Genomic DNA, 16,183 nt, shown 5'->3' on the forward strand with positions numbered 1-16,183 from the left:
TCTGACTTTGACTCACATCTATCATCTTCTGTTATCATTTGTCTAAACAGACAAACTTATGTATCTTTCCAATGTAACACCATCCATTTTCATCCTCACTTTTATTTCATCTGGTGACCATTGCTTTTGCCTTTTTGGGTTTCATGCTCAATCCATATCCTAACCTTCTAGATTTCACTTGACCTACCTTATTTTTTAGGGCCTCTTCTGATTCTGCAAGTTGTTTGTTATGTTCTTGCTACCAATCTTTAGCACTGGAAGGTCATCTAATTCTCTGAATATTTGTTCAGTGCAGAGAATAAATATTTTTGGCACTAATATATCATTCTGCTCTCTTCACTTGAGCTTTCTGATTGTCTATTTTCTAGCCTGATGCGGCACGGCAGCACAGTGGGTAGCACTGTTATTTCACAGCTCCAGGGTTCCAGGTTCGATTCCCGGCTTGGGTCACTGTCTGTGTGAAGTCTGCACATTCTCCCCATGTCTGCTTGGGTTTCCTCCGGGTGCTCCGGTTTCCTCCCACAAGTCCCAAAACATGTGCTGTTAGGTGAATTGGACATTGTGAATTCTCCCTCGGTGTACCCGACCAGGCGCCGGAATGTGCCGACTAGGGGATTTTCGCAGTAACTTCATTGCAGTGTTAAATGTAAGCCTACTTGTGGCAATAAAGATTATTATCATTATTATTATTATTAATTATTTGATCTCAATATAGGTTCTGGATAAATTTCACATCTTTACTGTCAATGTCACATTTCAGCAACACTTTGATAAACCTTTGAGCATAAACACGATCAAACACATTTTCATAGTCGATGAAGCACAATATATATGTTCTTGTTTATTGAGGGTTGTTCTTCGATAAAACAGTCCCACTCTAGTTCCCACTCCAGGACTAAAGCCAGACTGCATTCCATCAATTTCTACTTCATATGTGTTATTATTTATTTCTATCATGATTTTTAAGATCACTTTAATAGTGAGTCACATTCATTAAACGTCTGGTTCTAAAATGATTGCACTCAGGTTTCTAAGGTAGTTTATTTTTGTATTCTTCACAGGATGTGGGCATCACAGGCTCGGCCAGAATTTTTATTCTCCATCCCTAATTGCCTTTGTAAACGTTGTGGTGAGCTACCTTCTTGCTGCAGTCCATGCGGTGGTGTAGGTCAAAATGGTTGCATGTGATTTTATTTTTGGGTATTTTCAGTTTCAAATTAACCTTTGCCATAAGGAGACAATGAATTTGTATCCGTGTTGGGAAATGTATCAATGTTCCTTATAATGTTCCTAATTTGACATTTCATCATTATGTAACCTATATGATTTCTGTACACATAGAACATAGAACATAGAACAATACAGCACAGTACAGGCCCTTCGGCCCACGATGTTGCACCGAAACAAAAGCCATCTAACCTACACTATGCCATTATCATCCATATGTTTATCCAATAAACTTTTAAATGCCCTCAATGTTGGCGCGTTCACTACTGTAGCAGGTAGGGCATTCCACGGCCTCACTACTCTTTGCGTAAAGAACCTACCTCTGACCTCTGTCCTATATCTATTACCCCTCAGTTTAAAGTTATGTCCCCTCGTGCCAGCCATTTCCATCCGCGGGAGAAGGCTCTCACGGTCCACCCTATCCAACCCCCTGATCATTTTGTATGCCTCTATTAAGTCTCCTCTCAACCTACTTCTCTCCAACGAAAACAACCTCAAGTCCATCAGCCTTTCCTCATAAGATTTTCCCTCCATACCAGGCAACATCCTGGTAAATCTCCTCTGCACCTGCTCCAAAGCCTCCACGTCCTTCCTATAATGCGGTGACCAGAACTGTACGCAATACTCCAAATGAGGCCGAACCAGAGTTCTGTACAGCTGCAACATGACCTCCTGACTCCGGAACTCAATCCCTCTACCAATAAAGGCCAACACTCCATAGGCCTTCTTCACAACCCTATCAACCTGGGTGGCAACTTTCAGGGATCTATGTACATGGACACCTAGATCCCTCTGCTCATCCACACTTTCAAGAACTTTACCATTAGCCAAATATTCCGCATTCCTGTTATTCCTTCCAAAGTGAATCACCTCACACTTCTCTACATTAAACTCCATTTGCCACCTCTCAGCCCAGCTCTGCAGCTTATCTATATCCCTCTGTAACCTGCTACATCCTTCCACACTATCGACAACACCACCGACTTTAGTATCGTCTGCAAATTTACTCACCCACCCTTCTGCGCCTTCCTCTAGGTCATTGATAAAAATGACAAACAGCAACGGCCCCAGAACAGATCCTTGTGGTACTCCACTTGTGACTGAACTCCATTCTGAACATTTCCCATCAACCACCACCCTCTGTCTTCTTTCAGCTAGCCAATTTCTGATCCACATCTCTAAATCACCCTCAATCCCCAGCCTCCGTATTTTCTGCAATAGCCTACCGTGGGGACCCTTATCAAACGCTTTGCTGAAATCCATATACACCACATCAACTGCTCTACCCTCATCTACCTGTTCAGTCACCTTCTCAAAGAACTCAATAAGGTTTGTGAGGCATAACCTACCCTTCACAAAGCCATGCTGACTATCCCTGATCATATTATTCCTATCTAGATGATTATAAATCTTGTCTCTTATAATCCCCTCCAAGACTTTACCCACTACAGACGTGAGGCTCACCGGTCTATAGTTGCCGGGGTTGTCTCTGCTCCCCTTTTTGAACAAAGGGACCACATTTGCTATCCTCCAGTCCTCTGGCACTATTCCTGTAGCCAATGATGACATAAAAATCAAAGCCAAAGGTCCAGCAATCTCTTCCCTGGCCTCCCAGAGAATCCTAGGATAAATCCCATCAGGTCCCGGGGACTTATCTATTTTCAGCCTGTCCAGAATTGCCAACACCTCTTCCCTACGTACCTCAATGCCATCTATTCTATTAGCCTGGGGCTCAGCATTCTCCTCCACAACATTATCTTTTTCCTGAGTGAATACTGAAGAAAAATATTCATTTAGTATCTCGCGTATCTCTTCAGACTCCACACACAATTTCCCATCCCTGTCCTTGACTGGTCCTACTCTTTCCCTAGTCATTCGCTTATTCCTGACATACCTATAGAAAGCTTTTGGGTTTTCCTTGATCCTTCCTGCCAAATACTTCTCATGTCCCCTCCTTGCTCGTCTTAGCTCTCGCTTTAGATCTTTCCTCGCTACCTTGTAACTATCCATCGCCCCAACTGAAACTTCACACCTCATCTTCACATAGGCCTCCTTCTTCCTCTTAACAAGAGATTCCACTTCCTTGGTAAGCCACGGTTCCCTCGCTTGACGCCTTCCTCCCTGCCTGACCGGTACATACTTATCAAGAACACGCAGTAGCTGATCCTTGAACAAGCCCCACTTATCCAGTGTGCCCAACACTTGCAGCCTACTTCTCCACCTTATCCCCCCAAGTCACGTCTAATGGCATCATAATTGCCCTTCCCCCAGCTATAACTCTTGCCCTGCGGTGTATACTTATCCCTTTCCATCATTAACGTAAACGTCACCGAATTGTGGTCACTGTCCCCAAAGTGCTCTCCTACCTCCAAATCCAACACCTGGCCTGGTTCATTACCCAAAACCAAATCCAACGTGGCCTCGCCTCTTGTTGGCCTATCAACATATTGTTTCAGGAAACCCTCCTGCACACACTGTACAAAAAACGACCCATCTCTTGTACTCGAACTATATCTTTTCCAGTCAATATTTGGAAAGTTAAAGTCTCGCATAATAACTACCCTGTTACTTTCGCTCTTGTCCAGAATCATCTTCGCCATCCTTTCCTCTACATCCCGAGAACTATTAGGAGGCCTATAAAAAACTCCCAACAGGGTGACCTCTCCTTTCCTGTTTCTAACTTCAGCCCATACTACCTCGGAAGAAGAGTCCCCATCTAGCATCCTCTCCACCACCGTAATACTGCTCTTGACTAGCAGCGCCACACCTCCCCCTCTTTTTCCTCCTTCTCGGAGCTTACTAAAACACCTAAACCCCGGAACCTGCAACATCCATTCCTGTCCCTGCTCTATCCATGTCTCCGAAATGGCCACAACATCGAAGTCCCAGGTACCAACCCATGCTGCCAGTTCCCCTACCTTGTTTCGTATACTCCTGGCATTGAAGTAGACACACTTCAAACCACCTACCTGAACACTGGCCCCCTCCTGCGACGTCAAATCTGTGCTCCTGACCTCTATACTCTCATTCTCCCTTACCCTAAAACTACAATCCAGGTTCCCATGCCCCTGCTGCATTAGTTTAAACCCCCCCAAAGAGCACTAACAAATCTCCCCCCCAGGATATTTGTGCCCCTCAGGTTCAGATGTAGACCATCCTGTCTGTAGAGGTCCCACCTTCCCCAGAAAGAGCCCCAGTTATCCAGAAATCTGAATCCCTCCCACCTGCACCATCCCTGTAGCCACGTGTTTAAATGCTCTCTCTCCCTATTCCTCATCTCACTATCACGTGGCACGGGCAACAACCCAGAGATAACAACTCTGTTTGTTCTAGTTCTGAGCTTCCATCCTAGCTCCCTGAAAGCCTGCCTGACATCCTTGTCCCCTTTCCTACCTATGTCGTTAGTGCCAATGTGGACCACGACTTGGGGCTGCTCCCCCTCCCCCCTAAGGACCCGGAAAACACGATCCGAGACATCACGTACCCTTGCACCTGGGAGACAACATACCAAACGTGAGTCTCTCACGCTCCCACAAAATCTCCTATCTGTGCCCCTGACTATAGAGTCCCCAATTACTAATGCTCTGCTCCTCTCCCCCCTTCCCTTCTGAGCAACAGGGACAGACTCCGTGCCAGAGGCCCGTACCCCATGGCTTACCCCTGGTAAGTCGTCCCCCCCACAAGTATCCAAAGCGGTATACTTGTTTCTCAGGGGAACGACCGCAGGGGATCCCTGCACTGACTGCTTTTTCCCAGCCCCTCTTACAGTTACCCACCTATCTCCAATCTTTGGTGTAACTAATTCCCTGAAGCTGCTATCTATGACCCCCTCTGCCTCCCGAATGATCCGAAGTTCTTCCAACTCCAGCTCCAGTTCCCTAACTCGGTCTTGGAGGAGCTGGAGATGGCAGCACTTCCTGCAGGTAAAATCAGCAGGGACACTAACTGCATCCCTCACCTCAAACATCCTGCAGGAGGAACATTGCACTCCCTTCCCTGCCATCCCTCTAACTTTCTACCAAGATCTGGCTAACAACTAAATTAAATTTTTTATTAAAAAAATTAAAAATTAATAATAATAAAATATGGTACTTACCTCACACCAAAGGGTTTTATTATTAGGTTAGAGGAGGAGGGCGGGTGGGAGACACTACACGTGTAGTGTCTCGGGTTTCCTCTCCACCAGAATTTATTGGTGAGGGTCTTCCCAGAGGTCCGCGGGTCGACTAAAGGACAGCCTTACCTCCCAGCAGCCACTTCCGCACAGCTCCCGCTGAAACTGACTAACTAGCCAGCTCCACTCCCGCCGAAATCGACTGGCCTGCCCCTGCAAAGACAAGTGCTTTTAAAGGACAGACTTACCTCCCAGCAATCACTTCCGCACTGCCCCCCGCTGAAACTGACTCACCAGCTGTTCTCCCGCCGAAATCGACTGGCCTGCCCCTGCAAAGACAAGTGCTTTTAAAGGACAGACTTACCTCCCAGCAGCCACTTCCGCACTGCTCCCGCTGAAACTGACTAACCAGCCAGCTCCACTCCCGCTGAAATCGACATCATCTGGATTTCTCCCAGTCTACACAGTCTTCTTTTTGATCGCCTTAAAGAGGGTGTTTGCCACCATCAGATCATTTTTTGGACAAAGTTATATTAGTCTTTTTCCGGTCACTGTCCGTGTGGAGTTTGCACATTCTCCCTGTGTCTGCGTGGGCCTCACCCCCCACAACCCAAAGAGATGTGAAAGGTAGGCGAATTGGCCACGTTAAATTGCCCCTCAATTGGAAAAAAAGAATTGGATACACTAAATTTATTTTAAATATGTAAATATATTAGTCTCTTTCCTCTTTCATTTCTCAATCCAAGGACAAATTGACTGACATGGGTTCCTGATCACTGACTTCAGAATTTAAATCGCCCATTACAATTACCACATCAGTTGATTTGACTCGATCATAACATTTCCATATGTCACCATAAAACACTTCTATTTCCTGCTCACCATGATCTTGTATCGGGTATAAACTTGTATGACAGCCAAATCATAAGGTTTTCCTTTGACCTTAATCATGAACATTCTTTCTGAGATTTTAGCCACTACTCTTGAACTGATTTCAGGGCAGCACGGTAGCACAATGGTTAGCACTGTGGCTTCACAGTGCCAGGGTCCCAGGTTCGATTCCCAGCTTAGGTCACTGTCTGTGCGGAGTCTGCACGTTCTCCCCGTGTCTGCGTGGGTTTCTTCCGGGTGCTCCGGTTTCCTCCCACAGTCCAAAGACGTGCAGGTTAGGTGGATTGGCCATGGTAAATTGCCCTTAGTGTCCAAAAAGGTTAGGAGGGGTTATGGGGATAGGGTGGAAGTGAGGGCTTAAAGTGGGTCAGTGCAGACTCGATGGGCTGAATGGCCTCCTTCTGCACTGTTTGTTCTATGTTCTATGATTTCTTGTATCTTTTGTTTCCTCGGAATCCTGCTCCATTCCCATGTTTCTACCTCCAGAGAAGTAAAGTACGCAATTCTTCTTGTCCGCAAGCTGTCAAAGAGGACATTGCATAATCCCGACCCAGCGAGGACGATGGAACGGCAATATATTTCCAAATCAGGGTGCTGCGTTACCTGGAGGCGGTGGTATTCCCATGTCCCTGCTGAACTTAGACCTGTGACCTCTACCACCTAGAAATATGAGAGATGCTATCGAAGAAGCCTTGGTAAGCTGTAACAGTGCATTTTGTAGATGGTACACATTGCAACTGGAATGTAGGAGGGGCAAGTAAATATTTAATGTGATGGATAGAGTGCTGCTGTGTTCTGGATGGTGCTGAGCTTCTTGAGTACTGTTGAATTGCATTCATCCAGTCAAGTGGACAGTGTTCTGTCACACTCCTTGTTGGCAGGTTTTGGGAGTCAGGGTTGTGAGTCACTCACCACAGAATACCCAGCCTCTGACCTGCCCCTTTATAGAGTCGTACAGAGAGTAGGCTGCATATTCTAGGTCATCACCACTCGCTTCATTAAACAATTTGGCTCCACATCCCCTGTATCTCTTACCCTAAATGACCCCTTGTGACCCCTAATCTTTGCACCATTAGCTTTTTCTTTATCCACCTTGTCTAAAGCTGTCATACTACATCTTTGTCAAATCTCCCCTCAATCTCCTTTGCTCTAAGGAGACCAGCCGCAGCTTCTTAACCTGACCTTGGAGTTAAATTCCCTTCTCCTTGGAACCATTCTGTTAAATCTCTGCAGCTTCACAAGTGTCTTCCCATCCTTCCTAAAGTGTGGTGGTCAGAACTGGATGCAATACTCTAGATGTGGCCTCACCAGGACTTTATAAAGGTTCAGCATAACCGGCCTGCTATTTTCCCAATATCTCTTTAAATGAAGCCAATGATCCCATTTGCTGTTTCTAACGACCCTGTCAATATTAATTTTAATGAGTAATTTTTGTGACTGGTCTAGTTAAGTTTCTGGTCAATGGTGACCACTCAGGCTGTTGATAGTGTGGAATTTAGCTGCTGAATGTCATGGGGAAAATGGTCAGATTCCCTCTGGTCATCGTTTGGCACTTGTGTGGCACAAATTGCTGGTCCCATATCGAACCAAGTCTGAATGTTGTGTAGGCCTTGTTGCATGCAGGCACAGAGTGCTTTACTATCTGAGGAGTTAAGCATGGTACTGAGCATTGTGCAATCATCAGTGAACATTCCCACTTCCGGTATTGGGCACGATCAAAGGGCTACACGGCATCCAAAAAGCAGCTCGCCACGGCACAGCGTTGCCTATAGAAGCCAGGAGACCCCACTCCCGGGATCTACTTGACTTGCAAAGCCTCGCGAGATCTAACTTGCTCTCATGTGACATTATGATGTAAGTCCCGCCCATTGTGGGCGGGGTCACTCTGGCAAATCTGCATATTAAAGAGAGACAGCTAGTCTCACTTTAATATGAAGGTGCCCGGGGACCTTCCCATAATGTGTTGGGGATTAGGGGGTCGGGGTCCGCTTCAGGGGCTCCAGAGATTGGGGCGCCATTTAAAAATGGCATCCCGTTCTCTCGCTACACTGAGAAGTTCCAATGAGCGGAGCTCCTCAGTGCACAAAACGGAGCAATGTGCAGCATCAGCCATGCATTCCCCGCTGAGGTGCCATTTTATACCGTTCTGTTTATCGGCACTGCAAGTGCTGGGAAACACGTGGCTAAGCGTGCTCCCTGTGGGACTTTGTTACCATTTAATTAAATCCCACCCATTATGTTGGAGGGAATGTAATTTACGAAACAGCTGAAGATGGTTGGGCCTAGGACAGCACGCTAAGTAACTCCTTCGGTGATGAGATGGGGACTGAGATGATTGACCTCCAACAACCCAGTCTTCATGCTGGGTATGACTCAGCAAGGAGCGAGTTTTCCTTCCGATTCTCATTGGCTTCAATTAGACTGTGGCTTGTGGACACCACACTTGGTCAAATCTGTGTAGATATCAATGACAGTCAGTGCCACTTGGTAGTACAGCTAACCAGGTTGGATTGGTCCTGCTGTTCTGGGCAGGACATACCTGGTACCACTTTTGCAAATTTACACAATATTCTCTCCAAGACCAATCGATATATCCTTCTGAAGGTGTGGCGCTCAGAATGCAATGGGAACTAAGTCTTCATATAACTGTAGCTTTACATCTACTGCCTTACACACCCGGCCTCTCGATATAAAGGCCAGTATTTTCGGGTCCTGGCATGGCAGGTCCCACCATGGTAAATGCAGTAGGTTATCCAAACATCCATTTACTTCGGCAGTGCCGGTGGATCCTGGCAGTGATAGGGGCCAGAAAATTCCTGCCAAAGTCTTGCATTCCAATAGCCTTATTGATTTTATGTACCTTGATATTTTGACCAGAACTTACATGCATGGACATCAAGAGCCGAGTTTTACATCCCCCACTGGCAGGTTTATGGGGGTTGGGGGGGTGGGCTACAAAATTCTTTGGATGGCCTTCCCACAGGGCTCTCATTTGCCCAACCTCACTGAAACTTTATGGTGGGATACATGAGGCCAAGGCTGGCCCCCATACATCTCCCGACTGGGGCCCTTAACTGGCCAATTAATGATCGCTTAAGGGCTCTTTCCCATGCAACCTCAATTTTCAGGCTGCCAGGAGGGGTTCAGCATGGGGTGGTGGTGGTGGAGAACCTCTTACAATCAGGCAGCGCCCCTCCCCTCCTCCAACAGAAGGTCTGGCCCCTGTGGGTCCTTCGTCCCTCCCTGGCCTCTCCACCAACACCCACCCCCTCCCCAAACCCCATATTACCCACATCTCCACACCTCATGCTCCCTTCCCACCTTCGGTCCCCCATACCTGCCTAGCCTTTTGCCGGTAGCTCTCTGAGGTGGGACGTCCTCCCAAAATAGGGGCAGAAGTCCTGCCTCCAACCAATTAACATTCCTTGGAGCACTAAATGGCTGCACGACAGCCCGTGTGGGCGGTGATGCATTTACCGCTGACTCTATGAATGGCAGGAAGGGAAACTCCACCAGCTGGAAAATCCTGGCCCAGGTCTCGTTGGACCTTCACTGTTTCCAGCTCGTCACCATTTAGAATGTCCTCTGACTTCTCCTTTCCAAATCCAATGTGGCTGACTTTGTTCTTGTCTGTATTGTAATCCATTTACCACTGTTTCTCCAATCAATAAATCGATCAATATCTTTTTGTAATTTAATACTTCCTGGGATTTATTGAGCAGGGTAGAAAGCTCAAGATGGAGAGGACAGAGAGGAACATGAAATTGCAACAACAAGTAACTGCAAATGAAGGCTCGCCAGCCGATTTGCCGGCACTGCGCTCGCCAGCCCCAGCTAGCTCACAACAGTGGCACTGAGGTGACCGGCCCAAGATATGTGGATGCTGCCCTGGAGAGGCTGCTAGATGCTGTGGAGGCCAGGAGGGATGTCCTGTTCCCCTGAGGACCCAGGAGGGTCAGCCAAAGGGTAGCTAGTGCTGCCTATGACAAGGTGGTGGCGGCAGTGAGCTCGGGGAGTGCGACCAGGTGGACTGGCCTCCAGGAAGACGGTCAATGACCTACACTGGGCAGCACGAGTGAGTAGACACCGATGCCCCCCCCCCCCCCCCCCCCAGCAACTCCCGAGACCTCTTCCCCCCCTTCCCCCCCCCCCCCCGGCAACTCCCGAGACATCTTTCCCCCCCCACCCCCATCGGAGCATCTACCCCTTCCCCTTTTAACCCCCCCCCAACCCTTCCTCCACCCCCTCCCCCTTCAAACCCCCAAACCCTCCTTCACACACACACACACCCTCCCACCACTGTGAAACCACGTGAGTGGCTCACGATGCCCTCTCTGTGTCCCCTCAGGAAAAACTCGCCCACAATCGGCGGGTGAGGGCCCTGACTGGCGGTGGGGTGCCGGACCTGAGAATCCTCACCTCCTTCGAGGAGTGGGCCCTGGAGGTGACCGGTGTGGCCGGGGACAGGGCGGTCACCAATGCGGAGGCTGGCGGACGCCGCAGAGGTGAGGGACCACCAGGCTCCACCCGGAGAACCTGCCAAACGTGAGTTGTTGTTGCCTTACTGGCTGACCCACCCCTCCCACTGACCACATATCCATTCTCCCACGGGTCCTCCAGCCGATGACGCCGGCCCATCCCGGATGGTCCTCTCTCCAGTCTCTGAGGCGACCACCTCGGAGGAGAGCTCCGAGGATGCCCCCAAAAATAGTCACAGCACAGCTGTCATCCCCACCCTGCACCAGCACAGATATACCCCTCTCGGTGCGACATGTTAGTGGTCAGGCGTCTGGGGCACAATCTGGTGAGCACCACACTGCTGCTGATATACATCAGGTGGAGGCAGGAACCCCCAGGCTAGAGAGCAGTCAGAGGGCTGCTGGATCCCAGGACCCAGCTGGGTCCCAGCCTGATGCTGAGCCTGTGGAGCAGAGTTACCCGGAGTTGATGGAGACGATAGGGAACAGCCGGGACAATCAGAGGGAGACATCAGCATCACTCCAGCAGGTCCATAGCCGCTTGGAGGAGTCCCAGAGGCTAGGAGCGCAGGAGGTGTCGCCGACAATGAGTGGCACCAAGGCCAACGCTGCGAGGGTGGCGATTGCAGTGGAGAGCCTGCTGCATGACGTCGGCACCATTAGTGAAAGTGTTGAAGGCGTTGCGCAGTCGGTGATGGCCATGGCTGAGGGTCTCGGCAGAATGTCCGCCTCACTGGGGGCTGTCACCCAGTACCAGACCAACCTTGATGAGGATCTCTGGGACATGTCCAGGACTCAGATGGGAATAGCCGAGGTGCTGCGGAGCTTGTCCCAGTCACTGAGGAGCACCGCCGAGGGCATCAACATGATAGTGCGGACCATTGGGAACCACCAGGGCTGGAAGAGACAGATGATGCAGGGGCAGCCTGGGCTCGAACCATCTGCCCCTCTGTCCCGAGGAGAGCCCCAGGGCCCCAGGGGAGCCGACCAGGAGGAAGGGGCGCTGAGTGCCAACCCGGACCCGTCCCATGTGGGGATGGGTGGCCATCAGCTCCCCCGATTTCCACCCCTCTGATGAGGCCGCATCTCACAGCCGGCACATAGGACAGGGCGGCACTGTTGCGCATGTGCCACCGACAAGTGAGTCGGGTCCCTCTGGCCCCAGTGGACTCCCGCCAGGGACATCAAAGGTATGCAGCTGCCTCCACCTCAGATGTGCATCCTGGGGACACATCTAGACCTAGTGGTAAAGCAAGGAGGGCCAAGCACATCGAGGATCACTGAGGGCACCAGGGGAGGGGGAGGTGTTAGGGGGTAGGTAGGAGGTGAGGGGTCTGGGGGTGGGGATGGGAGTGCAGGAGGGGACAGCACCATTGGGAGGGTGGGGAATTGTCAAACACAACAAACACCTTTGTCCACAACAAATATGACGCCTCTGTCACCTTCTTCCACAATATGTGCCGACCTCCAAAACCTTGGCCCATCACTCCCGGCATCTCCCCCTCCCCATGGCACCCACCTACCCTCCAGCAGTGGAAATGTCCCCAGGGCTGTGTCCCACCCGCTGGGAGTTCAGACATTGCCTGCTGTGTGTGTGGTGTTACTTCCCACAGTGTTCAAGCACAGTGTCCAGGCATCAAGGTCTGATTGGGATTCTAGGCTATGACTCCCACATGCTACATGGCCCGCCGACCCACGGGAATCCACTTGGGTTGTGTGAAGTATTCACTTTTTTTCTTTAAATTTCGAGTATCCAATTCATTTTTTTTCCCAATTAAAGAGCAATTTAGCGTGGCCAATCCACCTACCCTGCACATTTTTGGGTTGTAAGACCCACGCAGACATGGGGAGAATGTGCAAACTCCACACGGACAGTGACCCAGGGCCGGGATCGAACCTGGATATTCGGAGCCGTGAGGCAACTAACCACTGCGCCACCGTGCTTCCCTCACTTAATCACGACTGCTAATGGCCTATTAGCGATAGCATTCAGCAGCACGACCAAAGGCCTTGGCAGTCGGTGGGGGTTATGGGTGGTCTGTGGGGCACACAGGCAGGGACTAGGGTTGCCCCTGGAACAGGTACGCACGATCCAGCAGTGGTGATGCGAGCGGTTGCCTCCCGGTTGCCCACTCAGCACACCCCCCCCCCCCCACCCTCCCATGGCAGCCCACTCCTGTGGAGGGTCCCTGACCCCGAGCCGAGGGTCCCCCACCTCCCACCTCCCACTGGCAAGCCCAGCACACCCGGGCTCTTTGCCTGTGAGCAAAGATGGCTACTCACCCCCTCGGCTCCCCACAGAAGCCCTTCTGCCAGGTTCATGTTTTTCAAAAGGAGTACTAATCGGCTCCAGCATGGCCACTTGCTGGGAGGCCGCTGAATAATGGGAGGCCATTGGATATGGGGTGGCTCCCATTAATTGTATGGAAATTGGGATTAAGTGATGATAATCGGTTTCTCAACACGTTACGGCGAGATCCCAATTTCGCCTACTGGAGTGGGCTGGTTCCATCGCAAACTGTTTGGTGCCTGGCGCGGTTCTCATTTTTGGCCTCTCCCGCTATTCACCGACCTTGTTTCGCTTGAGCGAGAACATAACGAGGCCAGAGAATCACACACAAAATCATCCAACCTGTGTTTGGTTACATGGGTGCAAAGACAGCTGAACTGTGAACAGCAGATACAATACTGGGTTGGAAAAAATACACAGACCTGTTGTTTCACCTGGAAAGAGTGTTTGGGATCTTTGGTCAGTGGTTTGGAAGGAGGTGAATAGATAGGTGTTCTGCATTCTGCCTTTGCAATCATTGATATTAGTCCAATGTTGGCTTTAGCAAAAAAAAATGAAGGAAACAAGAAAAACAATAGCTTGAGCCAAATTCAAGACCGCAAGATAATGATGAAACACTCAATTGTTTCTTGAGAGGGATTTTTGTCTCCACTACATTATTGAAACATTTGCTGATCACTGTGTGTAGAACAACTTGCTGTCCTATACTTCTAGGTTTGAATATGTCTCCGAAATTTTCCCCTGCAGTTTAACATGAAGTTATACTCTGACTTAATTTTTTCCATACCCTTAACAATGTTGTAAGACTCAAAAGGTCATAGGCTGGAAATGTGTATGCATTTTTGACAAGTGGGGAGCACAGGATACAGTCCCTGAGGCCTGAAATCTGAACGGTTCTGATATTAGGCCTCAAGCTTCATATCCAGGAAGCAGCGAGCTTCATATTGTAACCACAAAAAAGTGCTACTTTTTTTTCATCTTTGTGCACCAGCCATCTTGCGGTTTTTCTGAGGTGGATTGATACAGACAATTTAAGGTGTTCATATGGTGACCTGAAAGCCACTGTGAACTGCCCAATTCCTTTAACACAATAATGGATATATGGAAGACAAGTTGCCTGCGAAGGTTAAAGAGGGATAAGGAGTGTGAGGCTTGTGGTAAACCACTGTTGCACCTATATTAGGTGATGTAAGGTAGGACCTGTACTACAGGTTCGCCGGTAGTCCCTGCCTTCTGGCTCCGCCCAGTAGGCGGAGTATAAATATGCATGTCCTCCATTCAGCAGGCATTTCGCCAGCTGTTGTGGGGGGCCACACATCTTAGAGCAATAAAGCCTCAGTTGTATCCAACTCTAGTCTTTGTTCAATTGATTCTGCCTCAAGGCTTGGAATCAAATCTGCGTGCAATCAATTTTGAACAAGCTCTGCTATAGGGCTGTTTAAAGGAATGTAATTTTGGCTACTGTGGTGCAAATGTCCAAGGCAGGAAATGGAGTGGAGCATCGGGTGAAGCTAGATGTGAGTAAAATCTCTGATCAACCAAAATCTACAACAATTTGACTTCATGTGGAAGTGTGAAAGAGCTGATGCTTTGTGAGCACAGAAAATCAACACTCATTCCAATCAATTGTTCTTGCAGGAAAATAATTAATTAAATCAAAATATTCAGCCACAAACCGTAACATCTGCTTAGTTTAGGAGTGGCTGGTTCACAATTAACCAAAACATACAGCGCTAAATCTCTCAGTGCAGAAACACGCTGCCTGGTGCGCTGCACATCTGAACCCACTGTTGCCCACATTGAGACATGGTGGGTGCAATCGAATGGCCACACTGTGCCCGAAAAGCAGCTCGTCACAGCACAGCATGGCCGGTAGAAACGGGGAGACCTGGCTCCCGGGATCTACCCGGCACGCAACCCCTCGCTACAGCTAACACGATCTCACGAGACGTTGCAATGTAATCCCGCCTATTGTGGGCATGATCATTTTTTAGCAAATCTGCATATAAAAACGAGACAGCAAGGGCAGCACGATGGCGCAGTAGGTAGCATTGCTGCCTCACGGCGTCGAGGTCCCAGGCTCGATCCCAGCTCTGGGTCACTGTCCATATTGAGTTTGTACATTCTCCCCATATTTGTGTGGGTTTCACCTCCCCAGCCAAAGATATGCAGGGTAGGTGAATTGGCCACGTTAAATTGCCCCTTAATTAGAAACAATTAATTGGGTACTCTAAATGTATTTGTTTTTTAATTAAAATGTAACAGCTTTAATATGCAGTTTCCTGAGGTACCCGAGGCATGGGGATCTATTCCCTTCGCCTTGGAGACCTCGGGCGAGCACTGTTCAGTAACGGTCTTCACGCCACTAATGGCAGTCTCCCAGGGATTAGAGGCCTCCAGGTGCATGCCCTCTGGGCAGGGTTGCATCTTGGCACTGCTGGTGTTACCTGGGCACCCTGGCAGTGCAGCCTGGTACTCTGGCAGTGCCACCTTGGTGCTGGCCTGGCACTGTCCAGGTGCCTAGTTGGCACTGCCAGCATACCAGGTTGGCACTGCCAAGGTGCCACACTGGCATTTTTGTTTGGTGTCGATCAGGCCAGGGTACCCTGGGGGCTGGGGGGGGCGGGGGAGGGGTGCTCCCATAGTGGGTTGGGCCTTGGTGGTGGGGAGGGGAATCGGTTCAGGGTCACCAGAGAGCTTCCCGATCTCTCGATATACTGTGGAGCTCCGGCCAGCGGAGCTCCTCAGTGCACAAAACGGGGCTATGTGCGGCCTCGGCCTTGCTTTCCCCGCTGAGGCTCCCTATCTAACCCAGGTGCCATTTTAAAGTGTTGTGTTTCTCGGCACTGTGAGCGCCGGGAAACACGCAGCTAAACATGCTCACTATGGCACTTTGTTTGCATTTAGTTTAATCCCGCCCAGTAACATCAGGCCAGGTGACCAGAGGGAAGAAAATATTCTCGTGGTGGACAGAGATAGGAAATAGGCAGTTCTCTGGGCAGTTTTTGTAGATCAGGGCGTTGTTACAGAACAGCATTGACCCATGGTTTAGAAACTGATCACCTCTTGGCATCTCTACCAGGGGAATGATTGATGCCTAAGGTTATCCAAAACCTTTAAAAATGATGAGCTAATTCCTATTCTGACAAAACACAAGGAGCAGAACGTTTGCTGATCACTCTG

The 16,183-nt window shown here is 49.4% G+C and overlaps 1 protein-coding gene across 1 annotated transcript in view; it reads right to left on the reverse strand.

Annotated features, from left to right (window-relative positions):
* The window catches only part of degs2 (delta(4)-desaturase, sphingolipid 2), a 120,064-nt gene that overhangs the window by 2,211 nt on the left and 101,670 nt on the right, over nucleotides 1–16,183 (reverse strand). The window lies entirely within an intron of this gene.

Source organism: Scyliorhinus torazame, chromosome 2 (genome assembly GCF_047496885.1).
Source record: "Scyliorhinus torazame isolate Kashiwa2021f chromosome 2, sScyTor2.1, whole genome shotgun sequence".
Lineage (NCBI taxonomy): Eukaryota > Metazoa > Chordata > Chondrichthyes > Carcharhiniformes > Scyliorhinidae > Scyliorhinus > Scyliorhinus torazame.